Raw genomic sequence first — 19,625 nt, 5'->3', positions numbered from 1 at the left:
TGCTCTGTTGTATGTTAGAGCGATGGACTGCTCTGTTGTATGTTAGAGCGACGGACTGCTCTGTTGTATGTTAGAGCGACGGACTGCTCTGTTGTATGTTAGAGCGACGGACTGCTCTGTTGTATGTTAGAGCGATGGACTGCTCTGTTGTATGTTAGAGCGACGGACTGCTCTGTTGTATGTTAGAGCGATGCTCTGTTGTATGTTAGAGCGACGGACTGCTCTGTTGTATGTTAGAGCGATGCTCTGTTGTATGTTAGAGCGATGGACTGCTCTGTTGTATGTTAGAGCGACGGACTGCTCTGTTGTATGTTAGAGCGATGCTCTGTTGTATGTTAGAGCGATGGACTGCTCTGTTGTATGTTAGAGCGATGCTCTGTTGTATGTTAGAGCGATGGACTGCTCTGTTGTATGTTAGAGCGATGCTCTGTTGTATGTTAGAGCGACGGACTGCTCTGTTGTATGTTAGAGCGACGGACTGCTCTGTTGTATGTTAGAGCGATGCTCTGTTGTATGTTAGAGCGACGGACTGCTCTGTTGTATGTTAGAGCGATGGACTGCTCTGTTGTATGTTAGAGCGATGCTCTGTTGTATGTTAGAGCGACGGACTGCTCTGTTGTATGTTAGAGCGACGGACTGCTCTGTTGTATGTTAGAGCGATGGACTGCTCTGTTGTATGTTAGAGCGACGGACTGCTCTGTTGTATGTTAGAACTTTGTAAAGAAACTCAAAGTACTAAGAGCGATACACTGCTCTGTTATATATTTTTTAATGAACAATCTTATCACACTTTTCTACTGTCCATTCTATTTGATTATTTTAGCCTATTTTAAACTGCACTTTTTAATCTAATCTACTCTATTTTATTATTTGTATTACTGAAGAACTGTGATTTGCCTTATAATTTATATAAAATGTGTTTTATAAAAATAATTGTATATTTTATTTGGTATGGAGACTGAATCTAAAATGGATACCGATATACTTGTGTTTACATATCCAGGTACGACCACTACACCCCCCACGCCCAGCTCGATCCACCCTGTACAGATTGTAGCATATCTTTTTATTATCAAAAACCTGCACGGACTACAACGTATGACGTATATAATGGCAGTTATTATTATTATTATTATTATTATTATTATTATTATTATTATTATTATTATTATTATATTATTATTATTATTATTATTATTATTATTATTATTATTATTATTATTATTATTATTATTATTATTATTATTATTATTATTATTATTATTATTATTATTATTATTATTATTATTATTATTATTATTATTATTATTATTATTATTATTATTATTATTATTATTATTATTATTATTATTATTATTATTATTATTATTATTATTATTATTATTATTATTATTATTATATTATTTTCTGGCTGCTCCTGAGTCTCCAGCCTTGAAAAATTAATGAATAGCTTCGTCTGTGGTTCATGCAGCTGTGGTCCCGTGGGGGTCGCTCCAGGTCAAACAGAAGCAATCTTCCAGCCGATTGACCCAGACTGCCAGTGCCCTTCAGTTTCATTCCCTTGATCATTGCCATAATGGCAGTGATTTGGCAAGAAAACTTTGTAGTTCTTTTCTTGAATGAGTCCAAATCGGCAAGCAACACTTTGATATATTCTATGTACGCCTTGCCTAAGGCAATTCTGTGTTGGTGTAATGTACTGTACAGGTATGGGCAGGGTAATAGTAGAAAGACATAAATATACAGGCAATAGAATTTGATCTGAATATAATAATATGAGAAGAAATAGAGAGAGAACAATATAATTAACTTTGGATATAAAAATGTGAGTGAAGGGAGCTCCAGTAGCTCACCGCATATCTCGGCGCTATTTCTGCGTCGGGGAAAACCGTCCAAGGTGTTCTGCGCCAAGTATGGATTCTTGAATCTCCGGTGTGACTACGTCCTTGTTGATGTATGTAAGAAAACTTACAAAAGCACATTTAATTCAGGTTTGTACCTTGTGTAGTCACACTTAACTCATTAAGCCCCACCATTTATTTTTTGAAAATTCGCCTAAAACAGCATGCTTACATTAAAATGCTTATATATCCAGATTTATAAGAGCTACTTGCATAAACTTGGTACCTAAAGAAAGCTAAGACTTGGGGGATTCTAATGTTGGTGTCGAACACTGTACAGTTATTACCAAATTGCTGTAGTATTCCTGCAAACACTGAAGAAATGTCATTTTTTGTATCCTCACCTATACAAAGATTACAGTTAGACAGTCAAAAACACCCTGTTACTCATGGTTGCACCCCAGCTATATTCCTACTTTCTTCCTCCATAGGTGCAGATGTTCTGTGCAAACTTTCATGTCAGTAGAATAAAAACTGTGGGTTTAGCACCTGTTTTTGTGGAGAGAGGGCCTGGTGCTGGCGGCCATGTTGGATTTCTCAATTTTGAGGCCTTATTTGACATTTTTGAGCTTGGTATACAGCAGATTTGGATTCAGCACCCCTTAATACCCCTAGAAATGTTGTGTACCAAAAATAAACACGAAATGCCTTCAGCACTTTATACAAGCACATTATCTGAAAGTCTGCCTAGTCTAGTATACGTGTTTCTAGTTGCGCAGAGATGTGCTCTCTAATATACGTTCGTTCGGCAGGAATGAGTTAACTTGTCTGTTGTCAGATTGATGTTTGTAGCTCGATGATCCTCCGTTGGAGGCGTGATTTTTTTCCCGTAGCCTTTGTTAGCTAAGCCAATCAGAGAGGGTCTTTGCTGTACGCGGGCTAGCCAATCAGAGAGCGGCTTCGCAAACAAAGGCTATTGTAAAAAAATCACGCTCCGTGAAGCAAAGACACACAAAAAAAAAGGAGAAATCGAGAAGTTGGGTCATTTTCCTATTTATTGACTTAATACAATCAGAATTCTTGTTGCAGCTGTTGACTGTATAAATGGGCGAGTTATATACAAATGTACCCCCTGCAGTTGTTATGAACAGTGACATTAGCTATAGACAGTGTTGGTTGCTGTAATTAAACTAATTACAATTTAACTTTTTTCTTATTTCTGCTCATTGAATAGTAAACTCCAGATGTTTGTTTTTTTAGTTCAAGAGTTTTAAAAGAAAAGGATTTGCCCATCACCTTTCCACAGAGTTCACACACTAATATGAAGCACTCTTCTTTAAATAATGTTTGCTGTGATTTGAAGCTTTTCTACAGTTGCATGTTTTGTTTTTGTTTTAACTTTTTCCTGTTATACCTGCAGTTATGTAGGCAATGTTGAATCACAAATAAGAATACAAATACAGTCAGGGATATACATTCTAAAATATGTATATAGATTCTAAAATATGTATATACATTCTAAAATATACAGCCAAAATATACAGTAATATACAGTCAAATGTACAGTAATACATGTATGTATATATATGTATAGCACAGTGGCGCGTTGTATAGTCAGAATGAAGGCAAGCGGATCATCAAATGTTTTGTGCTCAGCATTTACTTAGATAGATTAGCATACTGTACCTTATGTGTATACTGTATACTTCGTTCATCAGAGCATACATTTAGCATTCTTAGCATTTAGCGTATTAGATTATATATATATTAGATTAGATAGTAGTTATTAGATTATATACTGTATATATATTGTATATATTTATTGTATAGGGCAAATATAACTGAGAGGGCATACATACCCCTCCTCTTGCACCTTGACCTTTTTACACCGCCTACTTGCCCTTATGCACATGTCCAGAGTTAATTATATTGTTATATTGTTTACACTGCCTATTTTTATTCTATTTGTATATTTACTTCTACACTGTACTATAATTCTATGACCTGTACCATGTCTTCTACTACCTGTACCTCCCCCCCCCCCCCCCCCCCCTCCTGCTATGATGTCTGGATTTCCCCAAGGGGGTAAAAAAAATAAAAATAAAAAAAATCGTATCGTATCTTATTTAGCAGTCACTCCATTGTGCTCCTACTGGTCTGCAGCGGCCATATGACCTGTGTCTGAGGCTTCACCAGCATCTGCTGTGTGGACGTGTTCTGTTCTAACGATGTGTCCATTATCCTCACAGCTCCTCACAGCATCTGAATGTTTATGTTTAATTACAGACCTAACCCTTAGTTAAGTCACACCTAACCCTTAGTTAAGTCACACCTAACCCTTAGTAAGCCTTGAGTCATGAGGCTGAGTACAGGGCTCTGGTGGAGAGCTTCGTAGGGTGGTCCGACAGCAACCACCTCCAACTCAACGTCAGCAAGACAAAGGAGCGGGTGGTGGACTACCGGAGAGGCAGGAAGGGTCCCCCTTCTCCCATAATCCTCGGTGGGGAGGAGGTAGAGATGGTGGAGTCCTACACGTTCCTTGGAGTTCACCTGAACGAAAAACTGGACTGGTCGGACAACACTGAGGCCCTCTACAGGAAGGGACAGAGCAGGCCGTTCCTCCTGAGGAGACTCAGGTCGTTCGACGTGTGCAACCGACTGCTGCTATCTTTCTACCAGTCGGTTGTAGCCAGCGTGCTCTTTTTTGCTGTGGTGTGCTGGGGGGGGGGGGGTTGGGTAGGAGGGGTGGGGGGGGGACACTGTACAACTGTACAAACAACACTGTACATTGGATTATTGACAAGACCATACTTGGTAATTTACTGTACATTGGAGGGGGTTGTGTTCGGACATTTACAGGGGCCAGTTTCGAGTTGCAGTCTCCCGTAGGTGTTAAGTGGAAGTTAAGTGGAATTGCGTTGATGATGGGAAGTGGCTTGGACCCAAGTTTATTTCCTGTCGAGGCGTACATAATGCTTGCACAGCAACAGGAAATATACTTGAGTACATTTAGAGAAACTGTCTATACATTTACAGTCCCTAAGTGATGGGTTCCATGGCGTTCGCCTTCTCCCATGACCTGCCAGCAGGCCTTAGATCTGAGCAAACTGGATAGGTTGAAGTAACATGGTTGAGGGTTCTAGCCCTAACTGAGACGAACCTAGAGCTCGAGGTGTAATGGAATAGAGGCCTTGTGGAGAATGTTTACAATGCTGCCCATTTTTACATATATAGCCTCGCGAGCCCAAATAACTCGTGCATGATTTCACAATGCTTCCATGTTGGAAGAAACGGCGGTCGCTATGTGCAAAACAATCATATACTGTATGAGAGTGATCAACTATTTTATATTTGGATCTTATAAACAAGTCATGTTGGAACAGTAACATCATGTGTTCCCAGTGTTGTACCGGCTCTACCACAGCATGGTGGTGAATGCAAACGACTAAATGCATAGAAATTGGGCCTTTTCTTTTCAAAGTGGTCACCAATGGTTACAAGTAGCCATGTTGGAAGAAAGAGAGCCACACACAAGCGTTCCACGCAAGGCCACTGTTGGGCCAATAACCAACGGGGAAAGTTATTAAAGATATAAGCTGCATCATAATGTGTATTATCTGATATATTCATCTATAAATGTTACATTTTGTGCACAAATGCAGTGGTGTGGGGCTTTAATTGTATACATTGAGTTATTGCAGACTGAGACAATTCCTTAAAATCTTTTTTTTTTATGATGCATCAAATGTTTACATAAATAATAAAGGATTTTCACAGAATGTTTAGAATGGAAGAAACAACAGTTGCTATGTGTTGATAACAAATATGGATGTCCGATATTATTGGCCTACCGATATTATCGGCCGATATCGGCATTAAAATGTGATATCGGAAAATATCGGTATCGGTTTAAAAGAAAAAATTGTTTTTGTTTTTTACATTTCTATAGACATTTCTACAGTAATATCATGCTCTATAGTGTTTAACCTGCTCTACTGTACAGTAATATCATGCTCTATAGTGTTTAACCTGCTCTACTGTACAGTAATATCATGATCTATAGTGTTTAACCTGCTCTACTGTACAGTAATATCATGCTCTATAGTGTTTAACCTGCTCTACTGTACAGTAATATCATGCTCTATAGTGTTTAACCTGCTCTACTGTACAGTAATATCATGCTCTAAGTGTTTAACCTGCTCTACTGTACAGTAATATCATGCTCTATAGTGTTTAACCTGCTCTACTGTACAGTAATATCATGCTCTATAGTGTTTAACCTGCTCTACTGTACAGTAATATCATGATCTATAGTGTTTAACCTGCTCTACTGTACAGTAATATCATGCTCTATAGTGTTTAACCTGCTCTACTGTACAGTAATATCATGCTCTATAGTGTTTAACCTGCTCTACTGTACAGTAATATCATGCTCTATAGTGTTTAACCTGCTCTACTGTACAGTAATATCATGCTCTATAGTGTTTAACCTGCTCTACTGTACAGTAATATCATGCTCTATAGTGTTTAACCTGCTCTACTGTACAGTAATATCATGCTCTAAGTGTTTAACCTGCTCTACTGTACAGTAATATCATGCTCTATAGTGTTTAACCTGCTCTACTGTACAGTAATATCATGCTCTATAGTGTTTAACCTGCTCTACTGTACAGTAATATCATGATCTATAGTGTTTAACCTGCTCTACTGTACAGTAATATCATGCTCTATAGTGTTTAACCTGCTCTACTGTACAGTAATATCATGATCTATAGTGTTTAACCTGCTCTACTGTACAGTAATATCATGCTCTATAGTGTTTAACCTGCTCTACTGTACAGTAATATCATGCTCTATTAGGGGACTATTGTCCTCTTCAAAAACACCATACAAATATTATATGTTGAAATAATTTACCACTTTTTCTTTCATAAATCTTTTATTCAGTCCTGATCATAACCACCGCATATTCAATAAATTTTAACCATTTAAATGCCAGTGTGTGTGATGGCATCACAAATTATTGTAAACAAATGAAAACACATAAAAAGTTAAATATTTTCCAATATATCAAATGCAAAGTAGATTTTTCTGGGAGGGATTATTACAGGCATGTGTCAATGATTAGCAACAACACTGATTTTGATGGATTTTTTGTTTTTTTGTAATAGTCCCGCCTCCACCAATCACATGTGCCTCCCTTTGTGTGTGTGTGTGTGTAAGGAGAGAGAGAGAGAGAGAGAGAGAGAGAGTGAGAGAGAGAGAGAGAGAGAGAGAGAGAGAGAGAGAGAGAGAGAGAGAGAGAGAGAGAGAGAGACCAGTCTTTCTATGGTCTGCATCCCCTTAACAATTGTGTGTATTGAGATGTACTGTATTGTACCCATTCTGCAATCTGTTAATAAAGTTTTCAATCAATCAATCAATCAATCAATCAATTCAATCAGATGTTACAGGCTGGTCTACAGCGCCGCCCTGTGGCCGGTGCCTGTATGGTATATACACACGTGTGTCTCACTACGTCCGGCAGGAGGAGGAGGTGTGGTTTGTTTACCGGTGTTTTCCAACAACAACAACACGGCAGCGTTTGAGACGCAACTGGACTCGACTCATTCCATTGAACAGCTGTAACCGAGGAGGAGAAGCCGTCGGTGTCGCTGCTGCTGCTGCTGCTGCTGCTGCTGCTGCTGCTGAGTTTGTTATTTGACATCATCTCCGTGTTTAGTTACAGTAAACTGCTTGTATTCACATCTACTGAGTGCACATCATCAGATCTGTTGGGCTGCGTGGTGTCTGCAGCCACCTGTCGAGAGAGAGAGAGAGAGAGAGAGAGAGAGAGAGAGAGAGAGAGAGGGAGAGGGAGAGAGAGAGAGAGAGAGAGAGAGAGAGAGAGAGAGAGAGAGAGAGAGAGAGAGAGAGAGAGAGAGAGAGACATGTGCGTTTATTCAGCTCTTTACTATAATAATAATAATGATCTCAACTGCTGAGCGTTTCACCCACTGTTTGGGCTGCTTTACTTGAGATCAACTATGTAACTATGCTGCTGCCGAGAGACATCATTTAATCTCTTCTGAGGCGTCTCTCACCTGGCTCCTCGCCAGCAGCAGGTAAAAAGGTATCCGTGCTGCTGCTACTTTTGAACCGTGTTCCCTGCTGCACCACGTGGTGTCTGTCGAGCCCCTCGTCAACAACACTGTGACAACCTATAATTACTTGAAGGGGCTTAAACATGCTGATGATGATGGGTACCGTTGGTCAATTTGAAATAGTTTTGAAATGAATTTAGATTGTGCTGTTGTTGGTATTGAATCTTATAATGACACGACGACGTTTTCTGTACTGATTTCACCAGTTTGGCGTCATCTCACACATTGTCTGTCCAGACAGGAGAAAGCATGGCCACAGACAGACAGACGGAGGTGAACGGCAGCTCAGCTCCTCCGGTCAAGGAGGTCGAAGAGACACGATGGACATCATCATCATCACCGGTGCTGCTGGCGGTGGGTGCACGGGGGACTGGGGGGGGGGGCGACAAGAAGAAAAGGGCTGCACCTACTGCAGGATCGAGGGACGGGACCCCAGCCAGCCAGCGGTGAGCAAAAAGATATGATGTGTCATGCAATAGTCTTCATCCTTGATTTAAGATTAACATTAGAATAACATAGACAATCCAGATTAATAGTATAACCACACGTCTATGATAAAAACACACTGGGGAACAATACACCTTTAAAATGTTTATTTCACCTCATTGTCACGGTGTTTGAAAAGTAGATTATCACGGTGTATGAAAAGTAGATTATGGTGTATGAAGGCCTAAACCATTGCTGCAGTGGTACATTTCTCAATGCTAAAGATATCAGTGAGGAATATAAATATTTGGGAAACAGCATTTTAATATGGTCTGGGTTTAAAAATAGTGAACCTATTCTTTAAAAGCTATTTACAACAGCATATTTTTACAGGATATAAAACAGTTCAACAGTTAAAGTTAATTTGAGTGGCACCTCAATGCGTTGGCGCAATAGACGGCAGCCACATCATCCCCATATTGGCAGCACCTGAGATCATGTTCCCTGCACAGGACTTCTATAACCCAAAGGGATGGCACTCACTCCACCATGCATGCACCCTACAGGCTGTCGTGGAGGGAGGGAGGGAGGGAGGGAGGGAGGGAGGGAGGGAGGGAGTTGTTCACACTGTATAAGTCTGTATATCTTAGCAGCGTATTCATACCTGCACTCTTTTCACCACACTGTTCATTCTGTTAATGTTCATCATACCTTATATCATCATTTAACTTACATATTATGTATAATATATAAGTAGAATAAACAGTAAAGGTAGGTATGAATGTGCTAAGATATATTATATATTATGTTTTGTCACAGAAGGTGGAAGGAAGGAAGGAAGCCACTGCTTGCTGCTGCTGCTGCTGCTGCACGTCACCGACTCTAATCCCTTTGTGTCACGTCGGATCTGTGTGCAGCAGGTATGGAGATGGTATGGAGATGTTTTTGTCTGTTTCTTTTGCAAAGGTTTTATATGATTTTAGTGTGAAATGAAAGGCTGTATGTTTAACAGCAGCCTCCTCACACAGTAGTGTAGTGTTTCACCAGTTCAGCTATACAAGTTGAGTCTGGCTGGTGTGATTTGTAACACAGCAGCAGCAGCAGCAGCAGCAGCAGCAAAGTTACATAATGTGTTTAATATTTTCACATTTGTCATATAAAGATATATGGGTTTTATTTGATATTTTTGTTAAGATTGTTACGGTAAGCTTGATTGTGGAATTTAACTTTGGCTAAACACAATATATATATATATATATATATATAAATGCTGTTGCTCTGGATATGCAATTGAGAAGGTGGAAGGAAGTCTGTTTTGGTACATTGGTCATGGGTTAAAGGGGCAACGAGCGGAGAAAAAAAAAATCTGCGTTAAGCGTGGTTAAGCTGCGTTATATTTTCCCGCCCTTTTACTCTTTTTTTTTTTTTTTTTTTTTTTTTATTATATATTGGTCTTTTTCCCCCTCCATTTTCCTCCGATTTTCTCCCATCCCAATGTTAGTCGTATGCCAATTCCCAGTCCCTTCCTGGTCGCTGCGCACTTACCCCCCACAGTCAGATCATCTGGGAGAGTGGAGGCTACCACGTGCTTCCTCCGACACACGTCCAGCCAATCACCGCTTCTTTTCACCTGGCAGCGCGGATTCTCATCGAGAGGGCGTAGCGTGTGGGAGGACCACACTATCCCCCTCGAGTCCTATCCGCGCTTAGCAGGCGCCCCGACCGAACTGTAGGAGTCGCTGTTTACAACGACCCGGACCCACCCCGCCAGCTTCTCCCACCCTCTAATACAGCCAATTGTATTAGTGCAGACGGCCAGCCAAGCTGGTGACAACCCCGGAGCTGTGAGCTGGGATGCAGACCAGAGAAAGTCTTTCGTCTTGTTTACATCCTGTGTGTGTGTGTGTGTGTGTGTGTGTGTGTGTGTGTGTGTGTGTGTGTGTGTGTGTGTGTGTGTGTGTGTGTGTGTGTGTGTGTGTGTGTGTGTGTGTGTGTGTGTGTGTGTGTGTGTGTGTGTGTGTGTGTGTGTGTGTGTGTGTGTGTGTGTGTGTGTGTGTGTGTGTGTGTGTGTGTGTGTGTGTGTGTGCGTGCGTGTAAATGGCTGCATTTATAAAGCGCTTTACAATTTGTTCCTCACATTTGACCCATTCACTCAGGCGTTCACACACCGACGGCGGAGGCGACCATGCAAGGTGCCAACCTGCTCATCAGGAGCAATTAGGGGTTAAGTGTCTTGCTCAAGGACACTTGGACACACGCTGCCCGGGAGGAGCGGCAATCGAACCGGTAACCTTTCACTACCACACGACAGCAGGTTAACCCTTTCACTACCACACGACAGCATGTTAACCCTTTCACTACCACACTACAGAAGGTTAACCCTTTCACTACCACACGACAGCATGTTAACCCTTTCACTGCCACGTGACAGCGGGTTAACACTTTCACTGCCACGCGACAGCATGTTAACCCTTTCACTGCCACACTACAGAAGGTTAACCCTTTCACTGCCATGTGACAGCCTGTTAACCCTTTCACTACCACACGACAGCGGGTTAACCCTTTCACTACCACACGACAGCGGGTTAACCCTTTCACCGCCATGCGACAGCCTGTTAACCCTTTCACTGCCACACGACAGCGGGTTAACCCTTTCACTGCCACCTGACAGCCTGTTAACCCTTTCACTACCACACGACAGCGGGTTAACCCTTTCACTGCCACGTGACAGCGGGTTAACACTTTCACTGCCACGCGACAGCATGTTAACCCTTTCACTGCCACACTACAGAAGGTTAACCCTTTCACTGCCATGTGACAGCCTGTTAACCCTTTCACTACCACACGACAGCGGGTTAACCCTTTCACTGCCACGTGACAGCGGGTTAACCCTTTCACTGTCACGCAACAGCGGGTTAACCCTTTCACTACCACACTACAGAAGGTTAACCCTTTCACTGCCATGTGACAGCCTGTTAACCCTTTCACTACCACACGACAGCGGGTTAACCCTTTCACTGCCACGTGACAGCGGGTTAACCCTTTCACTGCCACACTACAGAAGGTTAACCCTTTCACTGCCATGTGACAGCCTGTTAACCCTTTCACTACCACACGACAGCGGGTTAACCCTTTCACTGCCACGTGACAGCGGGTTAACCCTTTCACCGCCATGCGACAGCCTGTTAACCCTTTCACTGCCACACGACAGCGGGTTAACCCTTTCACTGCCACCTGACAGCGGGTTAACACTTTCACTGCCACGCGACAGCATGTTAACCCTTTCACTGCCACACTACAGAAGGTTAACCCTTTCACTGCCATGTGACAGCCTGTTAACCCTTTCACTACCACACCACAGAAGGTTAACCCTTTCACTGCCATGTGACAGCCTGTTAACCCTTTCACTACCACACGACAGCGGGTTAACCCTTTCACTACCACACTACAGAAGGTTAACCCTTTCACTACCAATTACAGACGGTTAACCCTTTCAGTGCCACGTGACAGCGGGTTAACCCTTTCACTGCACACCTGTCTCACTGCTTGCATGTCTCACTGCTCGCCTGTCTCACTGCTCGCCTGGCTTGCATGTCTCACTGCTCGCCTGTCTCACTGCTCGCCTGTCTCACTGCACACCTGTATCACTGCACACCTGTCTCACTGATCGCCTGTCTCACTGCTCCCTGTCTCACTGCTCGCCTGTCTCACTGCTCGCCTGTCTCACTGCTCGCCTGTCTCACTGCTCCCTGTCTCACTGCTTGGCTGTCTCACTGCTCGCCTGTCTCACTGCTCCCTGTCTCACTGCTCCCTGTCTCACTGCTCGCCTGTCTCACTGCTCGCCTGTCTCACTGCTCGCCTGTCTCACTGCTCCCTGTCTCACTGCTCGCCTGTCTCACTGCACACCTGTCTCACTGCTCTCCTGTCTCACTGCTCGCCTGTCTCACTGCTCGTCTGTCTCACTGCACACCTCTCACTGCTCCCTGTCTCACTGCTCCCTGTCTCACTGCACACCTGTCTCACTGCACACCTCTCACTGCTCGCCTGTCTCACTGCTCGCCTGTCTCACTGCACACCTGTCTCACTGCTCGCCTGTCTCACTGCTCGCCTGTCTCACTGCTCGCCTGTCTCACTGCTCGCCTGTCTCACTGCTCCCTGTCTCACTGCTCGCCTGTCTTACTGCACGCCTGTCTCACTGCTCGCCTGTCTCACTGCTCCCTGTCTCACTGCTCGCCTGTCTCACTGCTCCCTGTCTCACTCTTAATGTCTCACTCTTACTGTCTCACTCACTCTTAATCTCTCACTCTTAATATCTCACTCTTACTGTCTCACTCTTAATGTCTCACTCTTAATGTCTCACTCTTACTGTCTCACTCACTCTTAATCTCTCACTCTTAATGTCTCACTCTTACTGTCTCACTCTTAATGTCTCACTCTTACTGTCTCACTCGCTCTTAATCTCTCACTCTTAATGTCTCACTCTTAATGTCTCACTCTTAATGTCTCACTCTTAATGTCTCACTCTTAATGTCTCACTCTTACTGTCTCACTCACTCTTAATCTCTCACTCTTAATGTCTCACTCTTACTGTCTCACTCTTAATGTCTCACTCTTACTGTCTCACTCACTCTTAATCTCTCACTCTTAATGTCTCACTCTTAATCTCTCACTCTTACTGTCTCACTCTTAATGTCTCACTCTTACTGTCTCACTCACTCTTAATCTCTCACTCTTAATGTCTCACTCTTAATGTCTCACTCTTAATGTCTCACTCTTACTGTCTCACTCACTCTTAATCTCTCACTCTTAATGTCTCACTCTTAATATATCACTCTTACTGTCTCACTCTTAATGCCTCACTCTTACTGTCTCACTCACTCTTAATGTCTCACTCTTAATGTCTCACTCTTAATGTCTCACTCTTAATATCTCACTCTTACTGTCTCACTCACTCTTAATCTCTCACTCTTAATGTCTCACTCTTACTGTCTCACTCTTAATGTCTCACTCTTACTGTCTCACTCACTCTTAATCTCTCACTATTAATCTCTCACTCTTAATATCTCACTCTTACTGTCTCACTCTTAATGTCTCACTCTTACTGTCTCACTCACTCTTAATCTCTCACTCTTAATGTCTCACTCTTAATGTCTCACTCTTAATGTCTCACTCTTACTGTCTCACTCACTCTTAATCTCTCACTCTTAATGTCTCACTCTTAATGTCTCACTCTTAATGTCTCACTCTTAATGTCTTACTCACTCTTAATCTCTCACTCTTAATGTCTCACTCTTACTGTCTCACTCTTAATGTCTCACTCTTACTGTCTCACTCACTCTTAATCTCTCACTCTTAATCTCTCACTCTTAATATCTCACTCTTACTGTCTCACTCTTAATGTCTCACTCTTACTGTCTCTCTCACTCTTAATCTCTCACTCTTAATGTCTCACTCTTACTGTCTCACTCTTAATGTCTCACTCTTACTGTCTCACTCGCTCTTAATCTCTCACTCTTAATGTCTCACTCTTAATGTCTCACTCTTAATGTCTCACTCTTAATGTCTCACTCTTAATGTCTCACTCTTACTGTCTCACTCACTCTTAATCTCTCACTCTTAATGTCTCACTCTTACTGTCTCACTCTTAATGTCTCACTCTTACTGTCTCACTCACTCTTAATCTCTCACTCTTAATGTCTCACTCTTAATCTCTCACTCTTAATGTCTCACTCTTAATGTCTCACTCACTCTTACTGTCTCACTCTTAATGTCTCACTCTTACTGTCTCACTCACTCTTAATGTCTCACTCTTAATGTCTCACTCTTAATGTCTCACTCTTACTGTCTCACTCTTAATGTCTCACTCTTACTGTCTCACTCACTCTTAATCTCTCACTATTAATGTCTCACTCTTACTGTCTCTCTCACTCTTAATCTCTCACTCTTAATGTCTCACTCTTACTGTCTCACTCACTCTTAATCTCTCACTCTTAATCTCTCACTCTTAATGTCTCACTCTTACTGTCTCACTCTTACTGTCTCACTCACTCTTAATCTCTCACTCTTAATCTCTCACTCTTAATGTCTCACTCTTAATGTCTCACTCTTAATGTCTCACTCTTACTGTCTCACTCTTAATGTCTCACTCACTCTTAATCTCTCACTCTTAATGTCTCACTCTTACTGTCTCACTCTTAATGTCTCACTCTTACTGTCTCACTCACTCTTAATCTCTCACTCTTAATATATCACTCTTAATGTCTCACTCTTACTGTCTCACTCACTCTTAATGTCTCACTCTTAATGTCTCACTCTTAATGTCTCACTCTTAATGTCTCACTCTTAATGTCTCACTCACTCTTAATCTCTCACTCTTAATCTCTCACTCTTAATATCTCACTCTTACTGTCTCACTCTTAATGTCTCACTATTACTGTCTCACTCACTCTTAATCTCTCACTCTTAATCTCTCACTCTTAATGTCTCACTCTTAATGTCTCACTCTTAATGTCTTACTCACTCTTAATCTCTCACTCTTAATGTCTCACTCTTACTGTCTCACTCTTAATGTCTCACTCTTACTGTCTCACTCACTCTTAATCTCTCACTCTTAATCTCTCACTCTTAATATCTCACTCTTACTGTCTCACTCTTAATGTCTCACTCTTACTGTCTCACTCACTCTTAATCTCTCACTCTTAATGTCTCACTCTTACTGTCTCACTCTTAATGTCTCACTCTTACTGTCTCACTCACTCTTAATCTCTCACTCTTAATGTCTCACTCTTAATATATCACTCTTACTGTCTCACTCTTAATGCCTCACTCTTACTGTCTCACTCACTCTTAATGTCTCACTCTTAATGTCTCACTCTTAATGTCTCACTCTTAATATCTCACTCTTAATGTCTCACTCTTACTGTCTCACTCTTAATGTCTCACTCACTCTTAATCTCTCACTCTTAATGTCTCACTCTTACTGTCTCACTCTTAATGTCTCACTCTTACTGTCTCACTCACTCTTAATCTCTCACTCTTAATATATCACTCTTAATGTCTCACTCTTACTGTCTCACTCACTCTTAATGTCTCACTCTTAATGTCTCACTCTTAATGTCTCACTCTTAATGTCTCACTCTTAATGTCTCACTCACTCTTAATCTCTCACTCTTAATCTCTCACTCTTAATATCTCACTCTTACTGTCTCACTCTTAATGTCTCACTATTACTGTCTCACTCACTCTTAATCTCTCACTCTTAATCTCTCACTCTTAATGTCTCACTCTTAATGTCTCACTCTTAATGTCTTACTCACTCTTAATCTCTCACTCTTAATGTCTTAATGTCTCACTCTTACTGTCTCACTCACTCTTAATCTCTCACTCTTAATCTCTCACTCTTAATATCTCACTCTTACTGTCTCACTCTTAATGTCTCACTCTTACTGTCTCACTCACTCTTAATCTCTCACTCTTAATGTCTCACTCTTACTGTCTCACTCTTAATGTCTCACTCTTACTGTCTCACTCACTCTTAATCTCTCACTCTTAATGTCTCACTCTTAATATATCACTCTTACTGTCTCACTCTTAATGCCTCACTCTTACTGTCTCACTCACTCTTAATGTCTCACTCTTAATGTCTCACTCTTAATGTCTCACTCTTAATATCTCACTCTTACTGTCTCACTCACTCTTAATCTCTCACTCTTAATGTCTCACTCTTACTGTCTCACTCTTACTGTCTCACTCTTAATGTCTCACTCTTACTGTCTCACTCACTCTTAATCTCTCACTCTTAATCTCTCACTCTTAATATATCACTCTTACTGTCTCACTCTTAATGCCTCACTCTTACTGTCTCACTCACTCTTAATGTCTCACTCTTAATGTCTCACTCTTAATGTCTCACTCTTAATATCTCACTCTTACTGTCTCACTCACTCTTAATCTCTCACTCTTAATGTCTCACTCTTACTGTCTCACTCTTAATGTCTCACTCTTACTGTCTCACTCACTCTTAATCTCTCACTATTAATCTCTCACTCTTAATATCTCACTCTTACTGTCTCACTCTTAATGTCTCACTCTTACTGTCTCACTCACTCTTAATCTCTCACTCTTAATGTCTCACTCTTAATGTCTCACTCTTAATGTCTCACTCTTACTGTCTCACTCACTCTTAATCTCTCACTCTTAATGTCTCACTCTTAATGTCTCACTCTTAATCTCTCACTCTTACTGTCTCACTCACTCTTAATCTCTCACTCTTAATGTCTCACTCTTACTGTCTCACTCTTAATGTCTCACTCTTACTGTCTCACTCACTCTTAATCTCTCACTCTTAATGTCTCACTCTTACTGTCTCACTCTTAATGTCTCACTCTTACTGTCTCACTCACTCTTAATCTCTCACTCTTAATGTATCACTCTTACTGTCTCACTCTTAATGTCTCACTCTTACTGTCTCACTCACTCTTAATCTCTCACTCTTAATGTCTCACTCTTACTGTCTCACTCTTAATGTCTCACTCTTACTGTCTCACTCTTACTGTCTCACTCACTCTTAATCTCTCACTCTTAATGTCTCACTCTTACTGTCTCACTCTTAATGTCTCACTCTTACTGTCTCACTCACTCTTAATCTCTCACTCTTAATCTCTCACTCTTAATGTCTCACTCTTAATCTCTCACTCTTAATATCTCACTCTTACTGTCTCACTCTTAATGTCTCACTCTTACTGTCTCACTCACTCTTAATCTCTCACTCTTAATGTCTCACTCTTAATCTCTCACTCTTAATGTCTCACTCTTAATCTCTCACTCTTACTGTCTCACTCACTCTTAATCTCTCACTCTTAATGTCTCACTCTTACTGTCTCACTCTTAATGTCTCACTCTTACTGTCTCACTCGCTCTTAATCTCTCACTCTTAATCTCTCACTCTTAATATCTCACTCTTACTGTCTCACTCTTAATGTCTCACTCTTACTGTCTCACTCTTACTGTCTCACTCACTCTTAATCTCTCACTCTTAATGTCTCACTCTTACTGTCTCACTCTTAATGTCTCACTCTTACTGTCTCACTCTTACTGTCTCACTCACTCTTAATCTCTCACTCTTAATGTCTCACTCTTACTGTCTCACTCTTAATGTCTCACTCTTACTGTCTCACTCACTCTTAATCTCTCACTCTTAATCTCTCACTCTTAATGTCTCACTCTTAATCTCTCACTCTTAATATCTCACTCTTACTGTCTCACTCTTAATGTCTCACTCTTACTGTCTCACTCACTCTTAATCTCTCACTCTTAATGTCTCACTCTTAATCTCTCACTCTTAATGTCTCACTCTTACTGTCTCACTCTCTCTCTCTCGCTCTCTCTCTCTCTCTCTCTCTCTCTCTGTCATGTCTCCGTCTGTGCGTCTGCAGGAGATGATCCGTGTGATCCAGTCGGCCCGGACGCAGGGGGAGGAGCGGGGGGTGATCCAGAGGGAGTGCGCTGCCATCCGGGCACAGTTCAGACAGTCCGACAACAATGGTGGCCGCTCCCACAACCTGGCCAAGCTGCTCTATGTGCACATGCTGCGCTACCCCGCCCACTTCGGTCAGGTGAGGGGCTGATTGGTGCACATGCTGCGCTACCCCGCCCACTTCGGTCAGGTGAGGGGCTGATTGGTGCTCAGAGTATGACTTACTTGACTTAATCCTCTTTACCCCGTTGGGGGGCATAGAGGGCGTCCACCGGAGCTCTCCATCTCACTCTCTTCTGGGCCTTTGCTTCTTGCCAGCTCACTTGGATGTTCTTTAGGTCTTGGAGTGTGGAACGTCTCCAGGTGTTTCTCGGCCTACCGGCTTTCCTCTTCCCCTGCGGGTTGTAGTCCAAGGCCTGTCTAGTGATGTTGTTTGAGTCCTTCCTAAGGGTATGCCCTATCCAGTTCCACTCTCTCCTTTTGATGGTGGTAGCTATGCTATCCTGGTTGGTTATCCTCCACAGCTCTTCATTTGTTGTTTTGACTGTTGTAACTGTTGGTTATTTAACTGAGCCAAAGGTTTGCACAAGGTCCTTGAAGGTCCATTTTGTATTTTATTTTAAATGTTAATAAAATCTTGAATCTTGACTACTTCTCTCTATGTTCCTTTTATCCTGTAGTTGGGCTATAAGATCACAATAAGAGAGATATCTCTCTCATCATAAGAACAAAGCCAGGCTGCTCACCTGGAAGGTGGGTGAGGGCTTATGTGTATTGCAATGGCCCTTGGGTAAAGTAGCGCATCATGATGCACTGTTAACAGAAACGGCTCCAAGCTTCTGGTCACAAATGTGATGTATATGATACCCACCACTGTGTCCTTTATGACAGGTATGATACCCACCACTGTGTCCTTTATGACAGGTATGATACCCACCACTGTGTCCTTTATGACAGGTATGATACCCACCACTGTGTCCTTTATGACAGGTATGATACCCACCACTGTGTCCTTTATGACAGGTATGATACCCACCACTGTGTCCTTTATGACAGGTATGATACCCACCACTGTGTCCTTTATGACAGGTATGATACCCACCACTGTGTCTCTTCCGCCTTGTACATATATATTCTCTATCTTTCGAAGTGGGTTATGCTTAGGGTTAGGGTTAGGGTTAAGGTTAGGGTTAAGGTTAAGTTAGGAACAACATATCAATTGTTGTTGAATATGCGGAAGAGACCCTTCGGCGCTAAACCAATCAGAGAGGGTCTTCGCTGTACACGGCTAGCCAATCAGAGAGCGTCTTCGCACACACAGGCTACGGGAAAAAAATCACGCAGTTGACAAGTCTAGATCCTGTTTCGATAACGCATTTAGATGTATGCTTAGACGAGGGTCTAAGATAAGATATACTATTTTATTTATATATAAACTGTTTATCTTCTCTCATATTTTTATCTTCAGATCTAATTCTGTTGCCTATATATTTATGTCTTTCTACTATTACATTTCTCTGAATTGATTGCATGTCTTATTGTCTTTATATGTATAACCCTGTATTAAAAGTGATGGGGTACCACAGGGCTAAAGGCCCCTCTTAGGGAAATGTATATTTCTGACATGAATAAGCAGGAATGGGGGATATTACATGTCTGTAAATGTATACAACAACAACAACAACAACAAATATTGAAGGGGGGCCTTTAACACCACTATTGGGATTAAAAGCCTCCCCA

Source organism: Notolepis coatsorum, assembly GCF_963971535.1.
Source record: "Notolepis coatsorum genome assembly, contig: SCAFFOLD_354, whole genome shotgun sequence".
In the NCBI taxonomy this organism is placed as follows: Eukaryota; Metazoa; Chordata; class Actinopteri; order Aulopiformes; family Paralepididae; genus Notolepis; species Notolepis coatsorum.
Note: the sequence above shows the minus strand (reverse complement) of the source record.